This window comes from Lonchura striata, chromosome 2, assembly GCF_050655825.1.
Source record: "Lonchura striata isolate lonStrDom1 chromosome 2, ASM5065582v1, whole genome shotgun sequence".
Taxonomy (NCBI): Eukaryota; Metazoa; Chordata; class Aves; order Passeriformes; family Estrildidae; genus Lonchura; species Lonchura striata.
In genome coordinates, this window is record NC_140704.1 from 36,576,002 (window position 1) to 36,591,885 (window position 15,884).

Genomic DNA, 15,884 nt, shown 5'->3' on the forward strand with positions numbered 1-15,884 from the left:
CACACGCGCGCACACACACACACACACACACATACACAGAGGCACACGCATGCACGCACGCACACACACACACGCACACGCACCCGCCCGCTCGGCTCCGCTCCCGAGCTGCCTCAGCAAGGAGGAGCCCGGACGGAAAACACCAGGGCAGCAAGGTACCGGCGTGGGGCAGCCCTGCCTCTGCCTGCGCGTGTCTGTGCGGGTGTGCCTGCGCGTGTGTGTGTATATGTGTGTGAGCTGTGTGTGTGTGTGTGCCCGCGGTCCCCCCGCCTGCTGCCTCGTACGGCCCCTCCAGGCGGGGAGGTGCGCGCTGCCCCCGGGGAGGGGGCGGCGGTGCCGTCGGGGCAGCGCGGCCGCTGGGGGCCGGTCCGACTGGGGCCGGGGTCTCCGAGCCCTGCGCCGCCCGCTCTGTTCCGCGCCCGCTGCCTCCTGCCTGCGCGGCGGCGGTGGGAGGGGGGGAGAACCGAGCGGCGGCTGGAGCGCAGCGGTGGCGTGTGTCTGTGTGTGTGCGCGGCGGCTCCTTCCCTCCGGCGGCTCCCGGCCCCGGGGGGCGGTGGGGCTGACTTGGTGCAAGTGCCGGGGGATGGTGGTGTGCGTTTACTCGTGCCTGCCGCGTCCCCCTTCTCCCCGGAACTCGGGTCGAAACCCTCCACCGTCCCCGCATTGCCTTCCCCGGCACCGCGCCCCCGCCCCCTTCTTCCCCCTTCTCCATCCTTCCCCCGCTCCTTTATTTCCACAGCTGTCCCCGCGCCCTCTGGCCGCCCCCCGCCGCTACTCGCAGAGCCCCGGCGGCAGCCTCTTTCGGGCAGGCAGCGCTCCGCGGCTACCCGCGATTTGAGGTGGCTGATGGAGAAGCTCCGCTAGCGCGCTGGCGGTCTCCGCGGGCTGGGGATGCCCGGGTGCGGGCAGGCATCCCCCGGAGGCCTCTGCCTGCCGGCAGTCCCGCTGCCCCGTCGGGCCGGGAGCGGGGCCGAGTCCCGCATCACTGTGCTACGCCTGCCTGGTGTTTCACCTGGCACCACGTGCTCTGTAACGCTGTTAGAGAATTGCCTTTATTCATGAAACTTCTCCTAGGGGAAGTACTTTTCTCTCCTTTTTTTGTTTTTAAGACCTTCTTTCCCCTCTTCACTGATGTAGGATTGGAAGTGGAGCTACTGGAGAATGACCACTGAACGCATGTTTCCCTGAAAGCTGAGGCTGTTTCTTATTCCCAAGGAGACTGACAAGAGAGGGGACCCGGATGTCAGCCCAATCTCCGTTTTTTATTTGTCTCAACTTTGAGGCAGATTTTTGTCTTTCAGCTGTGGGAACTGACAGGTACAATTCCCATAGGCACCTTTCCATCAAACAAGACCAAGGCCAAGAAGTTGATTCGTCATTGCTTTTCCTAGTTAGCCAGCAGTATGTCATTCTATTAATTGCTATTAGTAAGTTAACCTTGTAGCTCAGTTATTGAATAATCATTAATCCATGGAGGATACACAAGCCCAAAGGTTAATAATAGGAATAGCAATTAATAATATTGACCTTGCCAGTGGGGAGAGTATTTTTGTCACAGTTATTAAAAGTCACTACTATTTATACTAGGTGCAATGGTGCGAATTTGGACTCAATATGTTGAATACCAAATTACTGCAACAACACCAGAAATTAATTCACCCTTTTATCTCCATGTTAACAGTCCTCTGACTTTTTCTCTATTTAAAACATATCATCCCCTACTTTCTCATTTTAAATAAAAATCCTAGGTCTTTAATAAATTCTAACATTTCCACTAGAAAATAACATCGAGCTCACTTACACAGATAAAAATTTATTTGCCTGCAGCTGATTTGTTGTAGTGCTTTGGATGTCTTCATTTCTCAGAGAGGACTTAGCTTTTTATTATCTTTTGATACCATGGGGTAATAAACAGGAGATCAGTACAAAGGGGACATTCTCTCTTTTATAGGTCCAACTCTCCACTCCCTGGAGTTGCCTCCTTGCAGAGCTACTCTGACTGACTGACTGACTAACCTACATCCTTCTACTGTCAAAGACCCATCTCCTTTATTTGTATCACATTTCTGACTGGCTGGTCAGTAAGCCCTAATAATAATCATGTTTCATGTCTCAGAAATCTAATAATCAAGTTACTCATTGCTACAAATTGCAGCTAAGCTATTTGGGTTAGTCACGTTATCCCCACTTTAAAGGCAGGGAAACTGAAACAGGAAAATTAACGCATTTGCCTGAGGCTACACATGGATTTAAGACCAGATCCAGAACTGTAACTGAATTTAGACCAAGATCCCTTTTAAAGATCCTCAAGTGCACTATTGAAAATCCTTCTTTAAAATAGAAATGTAGCATAAACCTTATTTTTCATCAACTTTGTATATTAGTCAAAACACACACACTTTTTTTTAGGTCACATTTTGTTTTTAACAGGTAAGGTTTATTCAGCTTTTTTTAAAAAAAGTGTGGTAATACTTTTCAGCTACATCAGGCAGTTTACTTTGGAAACAAATATTTAATACCAGACTGTTTGCAGTAATGGGAATAGAATTGCTTGTCATTGGGCTACTGTAAACAATATTAGCTAAATGTTATGGTATTGTTACAAAACAACAAACTATGATGGGAAGTCCAGCATTAGTATAGATAAGGTGCTCTTGCTTACCTAGTGTGCACTGGTTTTCAGCATAATGCTCCTTCAGTGCTTTCAGTATCAAAATACCTAATATGAGTCTAAACACCGAAATACATATGGGACAACCATATACTGTGTTTGAGAGTTACAATTTATGTCATTAAGCAGTGAGTTTTACCAAGTTGTGTCATTCATGTCACTGAAGCAACACATATACTGCCTGCTCTTTAGCTGTGGCATGTCATCAAAGCATGCCTAAAAGCCAGATGTACAATATAACTTTCCTATTACTGACATGTAGATATTTCCTCTTCCTCAATTCCCGCCCTAAATGTTTCCTTGCCCAGCCTTCTACATGCTCAGAAAGGAGCTATAGATGCTATAATGCTTAGAAAGGAACTATAGAAAGTCCTGTTCATCCTGCTCATCTCTGATGTCTGGAATTGTGCAGCTGAAAGCCTATACAGAATAAGTATACATTCTTTTTAAATTATTTTTTTATTTATGCTGACAGCTCCTTTCTGAGCATTTTTAGAGTCCTGATTTGAGGGAAGTGGGTGCAGATCTCATTCAAATAGTCATTCTCCAATACCATTAGCATTACCTGCCAAAAATGAAAGTGGCATATGAATCACAATAAGCCACTCATGAATTTGTGGATTTAGAACCTGCCAAGGAACAGCAGATACACACACGATTTCAAAGACCCATCAGTTTTAGGTACTTCCAGCAGTGCATATTTATCCAAAGACCATCCTATTGATGGCACATCTTATAAGGCCTACAGACATAACTGATTCCAGGGAAGGATAATACTGACTGAAAATATTTCTGTTCCAGTCTTTCTTTTACAAGTGAGGTAGTGAAAGTGACGAATCTGCTAATCATAACCATGTCAGAGGCCCTTCCTGAGGTGTCCCTTTTATTGAAGTGCCACTGTGACATAATGATCTGTTGGTTTTCTGTGAGAAGAGCTTTAAAATCCTCTGGGAAATATCACAGTTGCTTTCCAGTTCCTTTCAGACATGTAAATACCTTTATGTTTAGACATGAGTACAGAGGGGTGGAAAGTGAAGTTCAGCAAGGACTAGAGTGGGGTTAAAAGAATCCACATGGATCCAGTGACCAAATACATATATATGTGAGCTTTTTTCTGTATCTGATATTACCTGGGGCTTGAAATGAAATGTTCATTTCCAAGAAGGAAACGCTGTAGGAACGTGTGCCTACTTGAAAGGTATGTTGACCCATCGTTGACAGAGAAGGCCATCTTCTGCCTAAATTATACATGAGCAACAGAACTCTCAGTAGTGCTCAGATACTTGTGTCGTTCTCAAGTAATATGTACATTATCAAGTATGGTTTATTTCCAGCTTGTAGTGTGTGGATAATGCTATATCAGTGAAAACCACCACATGCCACCTATCATTCGTTGTAATTGCTTGCTTTCATCATGGTTTGCTTAAGCTGAGCACATCAGAAACTGAAAATAACATTTGGGTATTTTTTCCTTCTTAACATAGAAAAGTTCCAGCCTACATTTTGAAAACTATTTATATGTTATTATTTGTGAAACATAGCAAAGAAACCTGCGTATTGGCATGGAGTACACATGGATGTCTCAGCAGCTTGATGAAATGTTAAGACTTGGTTTGAACTATGTTCCAACCAGTTCTAAATGTTATCTGTTGTAGATGAAAATGGTAATCAACAGATACAACCATGCTGAAGTAGCCTTCTGTGAATATCTTAAATGCAAGTGGCCATTACTGTCTGTGCCACAACCTTTTTGATGTTTCATTTTGCTAGTGGTTCAGTGGAAGATAGTCAGATGTCTTTTTCTGAATATATCTTTAGTGCGTTTCTGCAGTCGGTTGGTTATTCTGTTCTTTGTTGGTCAGACACCAATCTCTTGAGCTCAGGCCTATGTGACCTTGCTACTTGAATGTCTATTCTGAAAACTTCTTTACTGAAGTTGTCATCATGTCAATAGTAGCATATTCATTTTTCTGTCTTCAAACTAGTTTAAGTTCTCTCCAATCATACAGTGAAGGTCCATGTTTCCAGGCCCTTATGCTACACAGTACCTCAGTCCATTTGGCCACTCTCCAAGATGGTAACTGCTTTCTGCTCCACATCTCTGTTACAGGAGGTTTTTGGATTACCTAAAAAACTAAAGTGCATCCTCATAAAACTTAGCTTTTTGGAAAAGTAGATCAAGTTTTTGCAGATGCATCAGTGATGTCAGACTCACTTCTGTTTTGCCTGGCTGCTGTCTCCTTCCATCTGAAAGTCTAAAAGTATAACTTTTAAAGGTTTGAAGGAGATATATCAATATTTGTGTGAACCACTTTTACTGCACGTTGTCTCTTCTTTTCTACTTCCACTTGTCTTGGCTGCTTTTAAAAATTCTGTTGCCTGTATTGAGACACTGCCAGCTTAAACCAGTGAAGAGAAACCAGGTGACTGTCTACTTTTATGAATATAGGTTGTGTATAATAAATTCTGTTTTTACATCTATGCAAATTAAATCATATGATTCTGACTACATGCATTTTTTATCAAATATGGCATATATTTCACAAATTATATTTAACTTGTAGTCATGTTGCAATTTTGAATACCTAACTAGGAATTACAAGGTGTGCCACTAGATCTTAGTAAATAAGTGTACAAAACCAGAATAAATAGGATAAATTTAGCTTTTTTTTTCTTGTATTCTTGTTAAACCTAGTGAAAAAGCTTTTTCTGCTATAGGTGATAATATAAGCACCTCATTACTGTGCTGTTTAGAGACAAAAGTACACTTGGTTTCTAGAAATGTAAAGATTCTGTAAGGGCCTAAACAGAATGTGCCCAGAATAAGGAAGTTTCAGAGAAACAAGTCTTTGGTCTGGAGTTTACAGTATCTAGTTAATGAGGCCTTTTATTAATGTTTCTTGTCACAGAGTAGCAGACATCAGTCACAATGTCAAAATAAACATTTTATTTCTGCAAAGTTACATTTTCACCTCAGGAATATTGTGAAGTGAAAACGGGATTTAGCATAATTCTTCCTGTGGACAGACAGGGCAGTTTAAGTGTGAAAACCTAAGCCTTGCAATATGATTCCCAACCATAGGTGCACCAGACTTTGAATAATCAGTCTGTCAGATAAGCTGTGGCAGGCATTATTCTGTGAAGGTAACCACTCAATGCTTTCAATGTTGATGATCTTCAGTAACTGCTGATGTTTTTTTCCTAAATAAAAAGATATTTTGGGAGCACAAAGACGTCTCTGTCAATACTTGTGTTTTGGTCAATAAAAGGATGTGGATGGTTGAAATGTGGGAATCGGGTAGAATTCAAACATGTGAACAAACAGCTGTAATTCACAAAACCTTTTCTAAGAAGTTGCCTAAACCTCAAAGCACTAGATTTGCCTTAGAGTTAGTTGCTTTTCCACTTGGGACTCCTAAGTGGCCATTCAGGACTGTTCATGCCCACCCAGGTCCTCTAGACCTGCAGTATTCTTCTGCTTGAGTGTCTTGGTCAGCTTGGCCTCCTGGTTACTCGTGGAGTGTGCTCAAACTCCCTAACATGACTGCATTCTTGACAAAATGCAGAAGGGTCACTGTGGTAATAATGGGAACTTAATCCCAGGACTATTTTTATTTTTACTCTTATTTTTGTTTTCGTTTTTAATTTTTTTAGGGGGATATTGTATGTATTTCACAACAATTTAACATAGTGAAGACAAAAATAATCCCGAGAAAACTCAGTGTGTGCCCCAGCCCTGGGAATAAACTAAACATAAGATTATGATCTAAGGAATCTTGAATTCGTTTGTGCTCAAGGGCACTGTTTCAGCAAAAGGGTCGAGACTGCCTCTTCTAAAATAACCATCAGCCTGGTGGCCAGAGTCCTCCCTGGGGTGAGAGGAGTTGTAAATTGGGGCCTTTCAGGGCAGCAGAGATGAATCCCATGATTGCATTAGTGCTCTAATCACAGAGTTGTTATATAGAGGGAGATGGGAAGCCAGCTTCTCCTCCAGCTATGTTTTAATAAAACATAAGTTTTGAAGGAAAGATCACAGGGACCTATTTTCATAAAAAGAATGAGGGTGTAGATACTGAGTGGATGGAGGCATCTCTCAGACAGCCCTGGGTAGAGCCCTGTCTTTAGAGGTAACCCTCAGGTAGAGCCTTTGCTTTAGAAGGAGGCAGGATTGTAGATTTGGGACAAACCATTTTTCCCCTGGTTAACTCCAGTTGTCTTATGTTGAGGTCAAGACATGCTGTGCTGGCTGTTTTCCAGGCCACCCAGGTGTCTCTTCTGCTGCGCTGCAGGAAAGTAATGCTTTCAAAACATGATTCTGGATACCTGACAAGGAACCATGGGACAAAAAAATTCAGAGTTGGAGCACCATAATGCTTTATAGGATTAGCCACAAACTATATAAATCAGTATCTAATTATTAATAACAGTTTATTTCATAATAACAGCAATACTTGGTATCTGCTGGGAACTGTTATCTTGGTAAAGTTTATGGTCCATTTTTATTTTGCATCACAAAGGACAGCACAGGAAACTGTTGGATTGCATATTACTTATAATGAAAATTCTCTCTGTAAGTGTTTCCCATTAGAAGCTCTAATGGCTAACATGGCTAGACACTCATATTTATTTTAAGTCCTGTGGGATGCAAGGTTAAAATTATATTTTTATAGAATTTATCTAAATTAAAATAGAAATACATACTAAAATGTTGGCCTTTTCTAGGAAAAGTGCAATAATATTCAAAGATGCTTATTTCTTCTTTTAAAATACTTTTATTTTGCCTATTTGAAAGCTTCCAAAATCAGAGGACAAAAATTCCTCCAAAGACTTGACAGCAGTCCACTGCATGGATTTCATCTGCCACAGCATAACTGACTGCTTTTGCCATATAGGATGTATGGGCACAGTTCAGACAGTCTGCCCCATCTGTGTTGCCTTCCCCAAACCTGCTTGATATAACTGAAGAGTAGGTTACAAAGCTGTCCTGGAACCCTTCCACTTGTGATCTACATCCTACAATATGGAATATTCTAAATATCTTGGGCTTTCCCTAGCTAACAAGCTGGTTATTCTGGCTATGCATGAAGATACAGATTTGGGTCTTAATTAACATCTGTAGTTTAATCAAACCATTCTCAGATCCTGAGAAATCTGAACTGTAGACTTTCTGGTTTTTCTGATGACAGACAAATACTGTGAACTAAAATAGTAGTTTAATATATAAAGCATTTGCACCGGCTCTATGGCCATGGTAACTTTTGTTGAAGCGTGAGAAGTCTGAAGATCTTTTTCAATGTCTGATGAAGAATTCAAAGATAATAGATATGAGATCAGATACATTAGGGACTTGACAAAATTTTTTTGGTCTTTAAATTTAAACAGCATTCTATGCCACTTTACAGGAGCTATCTCTCTTGTGGTGACAGTCCTGTAAATCTCTGGCTAGGCCCAGTTTTATTATAAAAGAAGTTGGCTGGCCCAAAAGAGAAAATATGGAATAAATTGCTGTGAAAGTGGCTTGGCCTGTTCAGTCTGGTGACCCAGTGAAACAGTGGAGGACCTTATAATCTGCAGTGCAGACAGGTCCTCATTGTTGAAGGAAGCAGGAAGTGCTAAAAGGGCTGTAATTGCATATTCTTTAATAAGAAAGATAATTGTTGCTTTCACCAAACAGATTTGAGACAGATTTTAATAGCGTGTACACATTCAGAAGCCTCTGGAACACACCTTTTTACACTAATTTGTTCATATACATTGATATATTCTAATGTATTTTCACCCTCTAAAAATGTAGTCCATGTGGAGCACTTCTGAATTGCAGGGTTCCTTACTCTTTTTTTTTTTTTTTTCATTTTTAGATTGACTATGATGATTCAGTAAGGCAAAAGAAGATCCTGTAGATGTGTTTCTTTTAATAATTCTAAGTTTCTATCCTAGAATAAAGGCTTATGTTTGCAATGATTACAGTGGTCAGTTTGTACTACACTGTCAGGGCCTTGTCATCTTTCATTGTGCAGCATGATTAAAAAACCCACATAGCCCTCAATATTGTATTTTTTTTCAAAAACTTCAAATTAGGAAACTACATTTGTGATGTAGTGTGATTTTCTTTGTTGAATCTGAAGGGATAAAATCTTGTGTTGTAGCAGTATCAACATAAGTTTTGGTCTATAGGAGGAAGAGCAGTGTTGTGCAAAGCCTATCACAACCACTGAATGCGAAATCAGCAAAAGGAGACATGGCCTTCTTACACTGCTTAAGGTGGCTGAAATTCAGTTTCTCTTATTTCACATTCTATAATCTTTTTGAAGTCATTGTGAAATAAATAGTTTTCTTAACTGGCATTAGGTGTACGGCTTCCTGTGAACCATGGTAACTGAGGCTTGAGTTTTATGAACGATTGTTTAGTTTTCACCAAACTCCCTCAATCTGTAGATCTAAGCAAAAATCACACCATATGTTGAAAATGAGTTCAGTAGTGACTGTCTTTCAGCAGCTGTGCTAAATTTGTATTGTTCTGCAGTGTTATGGACAGCTTTTTTCAAAACAATTGAGATCACACATATATACTTAATTATTTTTATTACTGTTGAGTATCACATTTTAAAAGGCTTGAAATCTTTTTTCTGTGAAAGATGAAGCTAGGAAAACATTTGCTTTTTATCCCAGGATACTCATGCTTTCAGTTTATCTGTACAAAAGGTAAATCATGGATAGATAGATAGATAGATAGATAGATAGATAGATAGATACATACATACATACATACATACATACATACATACCTAGATGCTCCATGACTACCAATTCTAGAGCTCTGCACCATAAATGTCATGTATTTTTTGCTTTACTACAAAAAAAAAAAAAGAAGAAAAAAAAGAAAGAAAAGGAAAAAGAAAAAGAAAGTGCTGCATTGTGTTGTAGATTGGACATTGGCTTTAGAATACAATGCTTGACTAATAGTAACTCGTGTGAGTTCATCAATTCCTTTTATATTGCCTGCTAATGAATCACACCCTGTTAAAGTTTTCCATTGCTCAGGTGGCCTACATGTGAAGTATCTCACTTTAGACCCAGGGGGGTATTCAATATCATTAATCAGATCAAGGAAAGGATAGGACAGTCTACAATATCTGCTGATAATATTCAAACAGCTGAAGTTTAGGAAGAGATTTTATTAAAAAGAACATCTACAGAAAGAAGAAAAGTACCACAGTTCATATTTGTCTCTTTTAAAACCACATGTCAAGGTAAGTTGCATCTGTATAAGGAGGAAAATGAAATCGTGGTTTGCTACTGCTTGGCAATATTCATGCAGTGAGTCAAGTCAACAATACTGAGGTTGAGCAGAACACAAACCAAGGAGGCCGCCCATGCAAATGATACATCCTGGTTGCTTCCTCATGAACTCTTCCATGAAATCTTGCTGCACCCATCTTGATTGCATATGCTAATCCCGGCTTTTAATTGACTCATAACATATTTATCTGGATTTCCAACTTCCTCTTCTCTTTTGAATGTTAATTAAAATAAAAAAGATTACATTTAAGATATTCATTACAGTAGCAGAGTTTTCTGCTAGAGCTGTTAGAGCCAAATTTTGGTTTTATTTAGATGGGACTATTTAAAATCAATCAGCTTAAGTCTGTTTTGCACTAGGGACCTCTTGATACCCACATAGTAAAAAATGGCCTTAGCAGCAATTGAAGAATTTATAATGTTCATAGAGTATATTTTCTACATTTTACCTCATGAAGTAAAATTGAGGAAAAGCCCCCACCTTTTAATATAAAATACATGTAGCAGTCCAAAGCTAGTTTTTTTGGATAAAAATAAGCTCAGAATTGCTTACATACACTTGTAGATTCTCCCTGTCTTCCCCTAAATCACTCACTATCACTCTTAGACCTGCAAAAGTAGGAAAAAGAGGACTTTGATATCCTCTGTGTGGAATATGGAGATTTCAAGTCATGTCTCTAGCCTAAACAGATAATTTTCCTTTGGTATTTTCTAAGCCAGATGCAGAGCTTGTTTATTTTAAGTCAATATTTAGGAATACTTTAAATAGTAGGGTTTTTTTTTTTGGTTTTTTTTTTTTTTTTTTTTTTTGTCATATGGACAAAATAGGACTTAATTCAAGAATAGAATGCAAATTCCCTTTTTTTTTTAAAGAAAAAAAGCAAATCTCATTCCTACTGTAGAGTTGTACAGGGCTTTTCCCCCTCCCATTTTTGTTGTTGTTATTGTTTTTGTTTCTCTGTAGTAAGCTATTTTGTTGTTACACTCTTGCTTGGCAACCCACCATATTGTTGTTGTTAATTTGGGGTTTTTTTATATTCAGTAGATTAAATCATACTATCCTATTTGGGATCTTCCCACCATTACAGCTTTTGCCACCCATAACCTTATTTTATGATCAAAGGGGAAATAAAGGGAAAGCAGTCATGTTAATAGGCTTTCCCATGCAGTCTCTCTGGGAATGGTCTTTTTATAAGTGTCTTGAACTTGACCTCTTCAGAAGGCCCAAAGGTCCAACACACATTTTTAAAGTTGCATTTAAATTTTAATATTTTTATTCTGTGAAGCCATTTAAAACCTGGCCCTCAAAACACAAAGCATAAATCTTTCAGGACAGTCATCCAGTAAAATTGATGTGTGCGGAAGAGAAATTCCGGAAAACCCCTACAGCTCTATTGCTTTGCTTTTCATGTTGTTTTATAGATACGTTCCCTACAACACTACCAAATAATCAAACAAAATCCAATGAATAATATTGTGATTTCATCACTCTGGCATTTGAACTTGCAAATACAATTTAGCAGTGAATTAGGAGAGGAAAAGTTTTGCATTGCCCCACCCTCATTATAAAAATGTTCTTCTGAGCCAAGCATTTGAGGCATTGGAAAGATTTACAGTAATAATATAAGTAGCAATAATGAACTTGGGAACAAGGGAGTCTTGTAAGGGGTTCTCAGAATGAGAGAGAGGTTTTGTAAGCAATTCTATCAACACTAAATAAATATTTAGGAAGATTGTTTTCTCTTAGTGAGTCTGTATAATAATTGTACTGCTAATAGGAAGTATATGATTTGGATATGAGAAGATACGTATCTCTGAGTCCATTCAACTTGTTTGTGTGTGGGTGAATCTAGTTCTCATTAAAGGTACTGGTTTGACTGTCCTGATTGCTACTGTCTTCTTTCCATGAAAATTTCAGCTTTGTCACCTGCTGTGCAAGGTTTCCAGCCATCCCAGTTCATCTGAGGGCAAGCTTTTCTATCTACAGTCTCTTTTATTTTGGAATGGTCAACAACGCAACCAGATGTGACAGGGCAATTTGATAATATAGTTGGTAAGGAAAAAAACATGTTTTAAGTGATTGAATTTGACCTGTAGGAGAGGGTCACACTGTTGCCCATCACCATAATGTCAGTGTACAGTCCCCACAGGATTCATGTTTAAATTTCTTCTGCATGTCCTACCCCTGCATTCCTAAATTCAAGTCTCTGACTGTACCAATAAACAGAAAAAACTGGGGAGCAGGAGAAGGCAAGGCATGAGGGAGGCAGGCAGGGCTGGCTATTTGTCTGCCTTAGCTCCTTGATCAGTGTCCTGCTGTGAAGGGAGCAGCCAGGATGAAGTCTGACCTCTTGTTCCCAATGTTCACCCTGGCATCCCAAGTGCACGGCTGAGCTGAGGATGCGGGCACAGAAACAGGGAATCCCGTTGGAATTGCTGGAAAAAACTCTCATTAACTTAATGAGATTTGGAACATTACAAGGGAACTCCAGCTGGAACCAGATCTGAACCTGAGTGCGAAACATTCCTGAATACACTACCACAAACTTGTTTCAAGAAGAATATGTGCTCAGACATACAAATGGCTAGATTCTGATCTTGGTAATACCAGCGTGAGTGTCTTGACTCATACAAACTGCACTTAGAGGACTAGCCCTGAAGACTATAAAATGACGATGCACACATGCCACAGGAGACTGCAGAAGGAGGGTGGAACTATGAGGATTCAGCCACACACCTTGCTGGAACACCTTAAGACAGGTAGACCTGGCAGCAGTTGGCTGAGACGAGACTTTCATCCTGCATAATCACTACTTTCCATAATTAAGTGCAGAGTCTGACTGGGTTCACACTTCATTGTACTGCAGTCTAGCTACACTCACATCCTCACTACCAGACTCCTTGGCCAGCGCTGTAACAAACACTCTCTGCTTTCATTTCTTTAAGACCAGTAGCTGAGCTGCCATGACTGCTGGTTTTGAGGGAAAGAGCTGCCTTGTGAATATCAGAAATATAGATGGAGGAGAGAAGAAATAGATTCTCCTTTCAGCATAGTGTGATATGGCAGCAGGCTGGTCTCAAAATAGACAGAGGAAGTGCTGAATGACCCAAGTGATGACAGGCTTGGTGGCATTCTCCTGCATGTATAGAAGACACTTGTTTTGTCCATATGTCTCCATATCCATACTGTAGCTGAGAAACTACTGTAGTGTTCTTCTGGAGTGATATTCAGACCACAAGTTTAGTCTGAAGGAGAAAGCCAGTGTGTTTCCATCTAGTTTATAAACTGTTGAAAAAATGTCAGTAGAATAAAGATCTTGACTTTAACTAATTTGTATTTTTTTCCACCTGTGGAAGAACCCAAGCTCTTGGTTCAGTCAAAGTTAATGTGAGATTTCCTGGAATATGAATTGGCCCTTTAGATAGAGCTTTGACTTGTCACCTATTTAAGAGTGTTTTCATTATTTTCTGATTACTTACCTGGCATTGCCAAATTTTACTTTTCTTTTATTAAGTAATTTAATACTCAGAGCTCAGAAAAAACTTAACATGTCATCCATCTCTTTCAGCTTAAATGATTAAAAGCAAACTCCATTTCTTAAAGTAGGTCCTTTTTTTTACACATTGCACATCTGAACTTGCAGTGAGACTAATACCAAACAAATAAAAACTTTCTTTTTTGAAACTTTTGAACAAGTTAAAACACATCAAAAACTGCATTCTCAGTAATTGATACTAATTAAAATGCTGAAGCTGCATTAACAAGAAATGAAAAGAAGTATTTTGGGTCTTATCTTTTGCAACCTGAATGTTTTTCAAGCTCAGCTTTTCATAACTGCAGAAATATTATACCTTGTATTATTTCCATGGAAAATGCTATTGCTGCTTGGTATTTTATGGGGTGTGGTTTATAATTTTATTAACACCATCTGTTGTTTAAAAGATAATATAGAATGTTTAAAAATTACCAAAAATGATGGTGTACACAGAATTAGGAGCAGCATTTGCAGTTTGCTCTTTGCCTGGCAATTCATCTGCACATAAAGCTGATTCACATTGAAGACAATTGAATTTAACTCCTTATGTTTGGTGGGATGCTTTAAATATCTCCATTGGCTTGTGTATTGAAACACTGTTAGTATCATGAACACATTCTGTATCTGAAACAGCCCTTGCTGCCAGATCTTCTTAAAAATGCTAAAGGGTAAGAAGGGAAATGAAAGGCCATATTATGAAAGGACTAAGAACCCTGAAGATTACCTTACACAAAATTGCAGAATTACATGGCTTTAAAAGGCAAAGGCAGGCCAGCAAGATGGATGAGAAATCGAATGTTTGCATGTCTTATGCTCTGCTAGAAGTGCTTAGGCATATCCAAAGATAAAAAAGAGTTTTTAATTACTGAATAAACCTTTTTTTCCTGAAGCTGAATGGAAACACATCATCATGGGCAGGTGGTTTTACACATTTCTCTCCACCCACAGCCTGAGAGCAGAGCCAGTTGAAATACAAAGGCAGGAGAGGTCATAAATACAGGAGGTAAGAAATGCCTGAGTGAACTTGGAGAAAGATTGGTGCTACAGGACCAGGAGAGATGCCTGTGGCTGGCTGGTGTCTCGGCCAGGTGGAGAGCTATTTCAGCTTTGCTTAACAGGAAAAGCATCAAGGCTTTCTCAAATCTTCATCTATTACCTAATTGCTTAAAATAAATAGCCAGTTGCATTTAGGGAGAAAAGAGAGACAAAACACTATTAGATAAGAGTTTGCCAGTCACAATATGATTATTCTGGATTTATGGGCCAGAGACAATTGTTCTTTTTGCTAGAGATATACAAAAAAGAAGATAATTTCCAGAATGATTCCATATTGTTCCAAATAATATTTGTAACACTTTGGCTTCCAGCTACATATTTCCTATCTAAAGAATATGCTGGGGAGGACAAGTCCTCCTGTTACCAAGGAATGGAAAATCCTTGTCAAGGAAAGGCACATCAGCCTGTTACTGGCTGCCAACACAAATATTTTGGACTGAGAAAAACTACATTTCAAACTAACAAGAATCCAGGTGACATATGCTTTATTTAACTTAATATCATAACCTCATCTATAAGGAAAAATTGACTGACGTAGCTATTCTAGGGGAAAAAGAAAGTGTTCTAACTATTCATGTACAGAATTCATATTCTGTGGTAAAAAAGCCAAACCCCAAGCAAACAGACAAAACCTCCTACATGGGTGTATATACTTTATCTTGGAATTAGGCTGGGTTTTATTTTAGAATAATTATTCCACTAGTCACAATGCATGGTAATTATTCCCAAATAAAGTATTTTTTTTTAATTGCAATGAAATGTCCACAGGGAGCTATCACAGAGTAGTTATCCTGGAATTGCTATGCTGCTTAACTTTCCCCAAGTAGATAAGCCTTAAGAAATCATATCCAAAAGAAGATCAAGGAGGAAAAAAGTGTCTCTGCATGTGTTACAGCATCAAGTGAGTGAGTGCTAAAAGTTATACATTGTAATGTAGATGCTGTAAACCACACATTTATCCCAGGAAGGTACACAGTAATAGCAGCAGAAAAGGATTTTGTGGAAATGTGTAATAAGAATTTATGCCTTTTCTTTTTTCTTTAAAAATTGCTTTCAAATATTTCAAATTTGACTTTCATTTTTATTCAAAGCAGATGCATTGTTTACTAAACAATTTTATGGTATTCCCTCTCTGGATCTGCTGGGAAGCTGTGATTAACAGTGATGTGCAGTCTTTTGGAATACAGTAGCCATGGTGTGGTGATGGGTTACAACTCCTTAAATGAGCTGAAATGCTCAACTTGTAGTAGGTGTCTCAACAACAAATTAAAATCAAGGATGAGAATGAGGAGTGTTTTATAAGCTAAGCTTATAAATAGGAG

At 39.3% G+C, this 15,884-nt stretch overlaps 1 long non-coding RNA gene across 2 annotated transcripts; it reads left to right on the forward strand.

Moving 5' to 3' along the window:
- Positions 1-13: 13 nt before the first annotated feature.
- Positions 14-5,902, forward strand: LOC144247212 (uncharacterized). 2 transcript variants are annotated; one of them, XR_013340928.2, is made up of 3 exons: positions 14-155; positions 1,138-1,317; positions 1,952-5,902. It is a non-coding gene; the product is annotated as an uncharacterized LOC144247212 (long non-coding RNA). The 2 variants fall into 2 exon arrangements; XR_014951928.1 differs by having other exon boundaries at positions 1,138-5,902.
- The last annotated feature ends 9,982 nt before the right edge of the window (positions 5,903-15,884 follow it).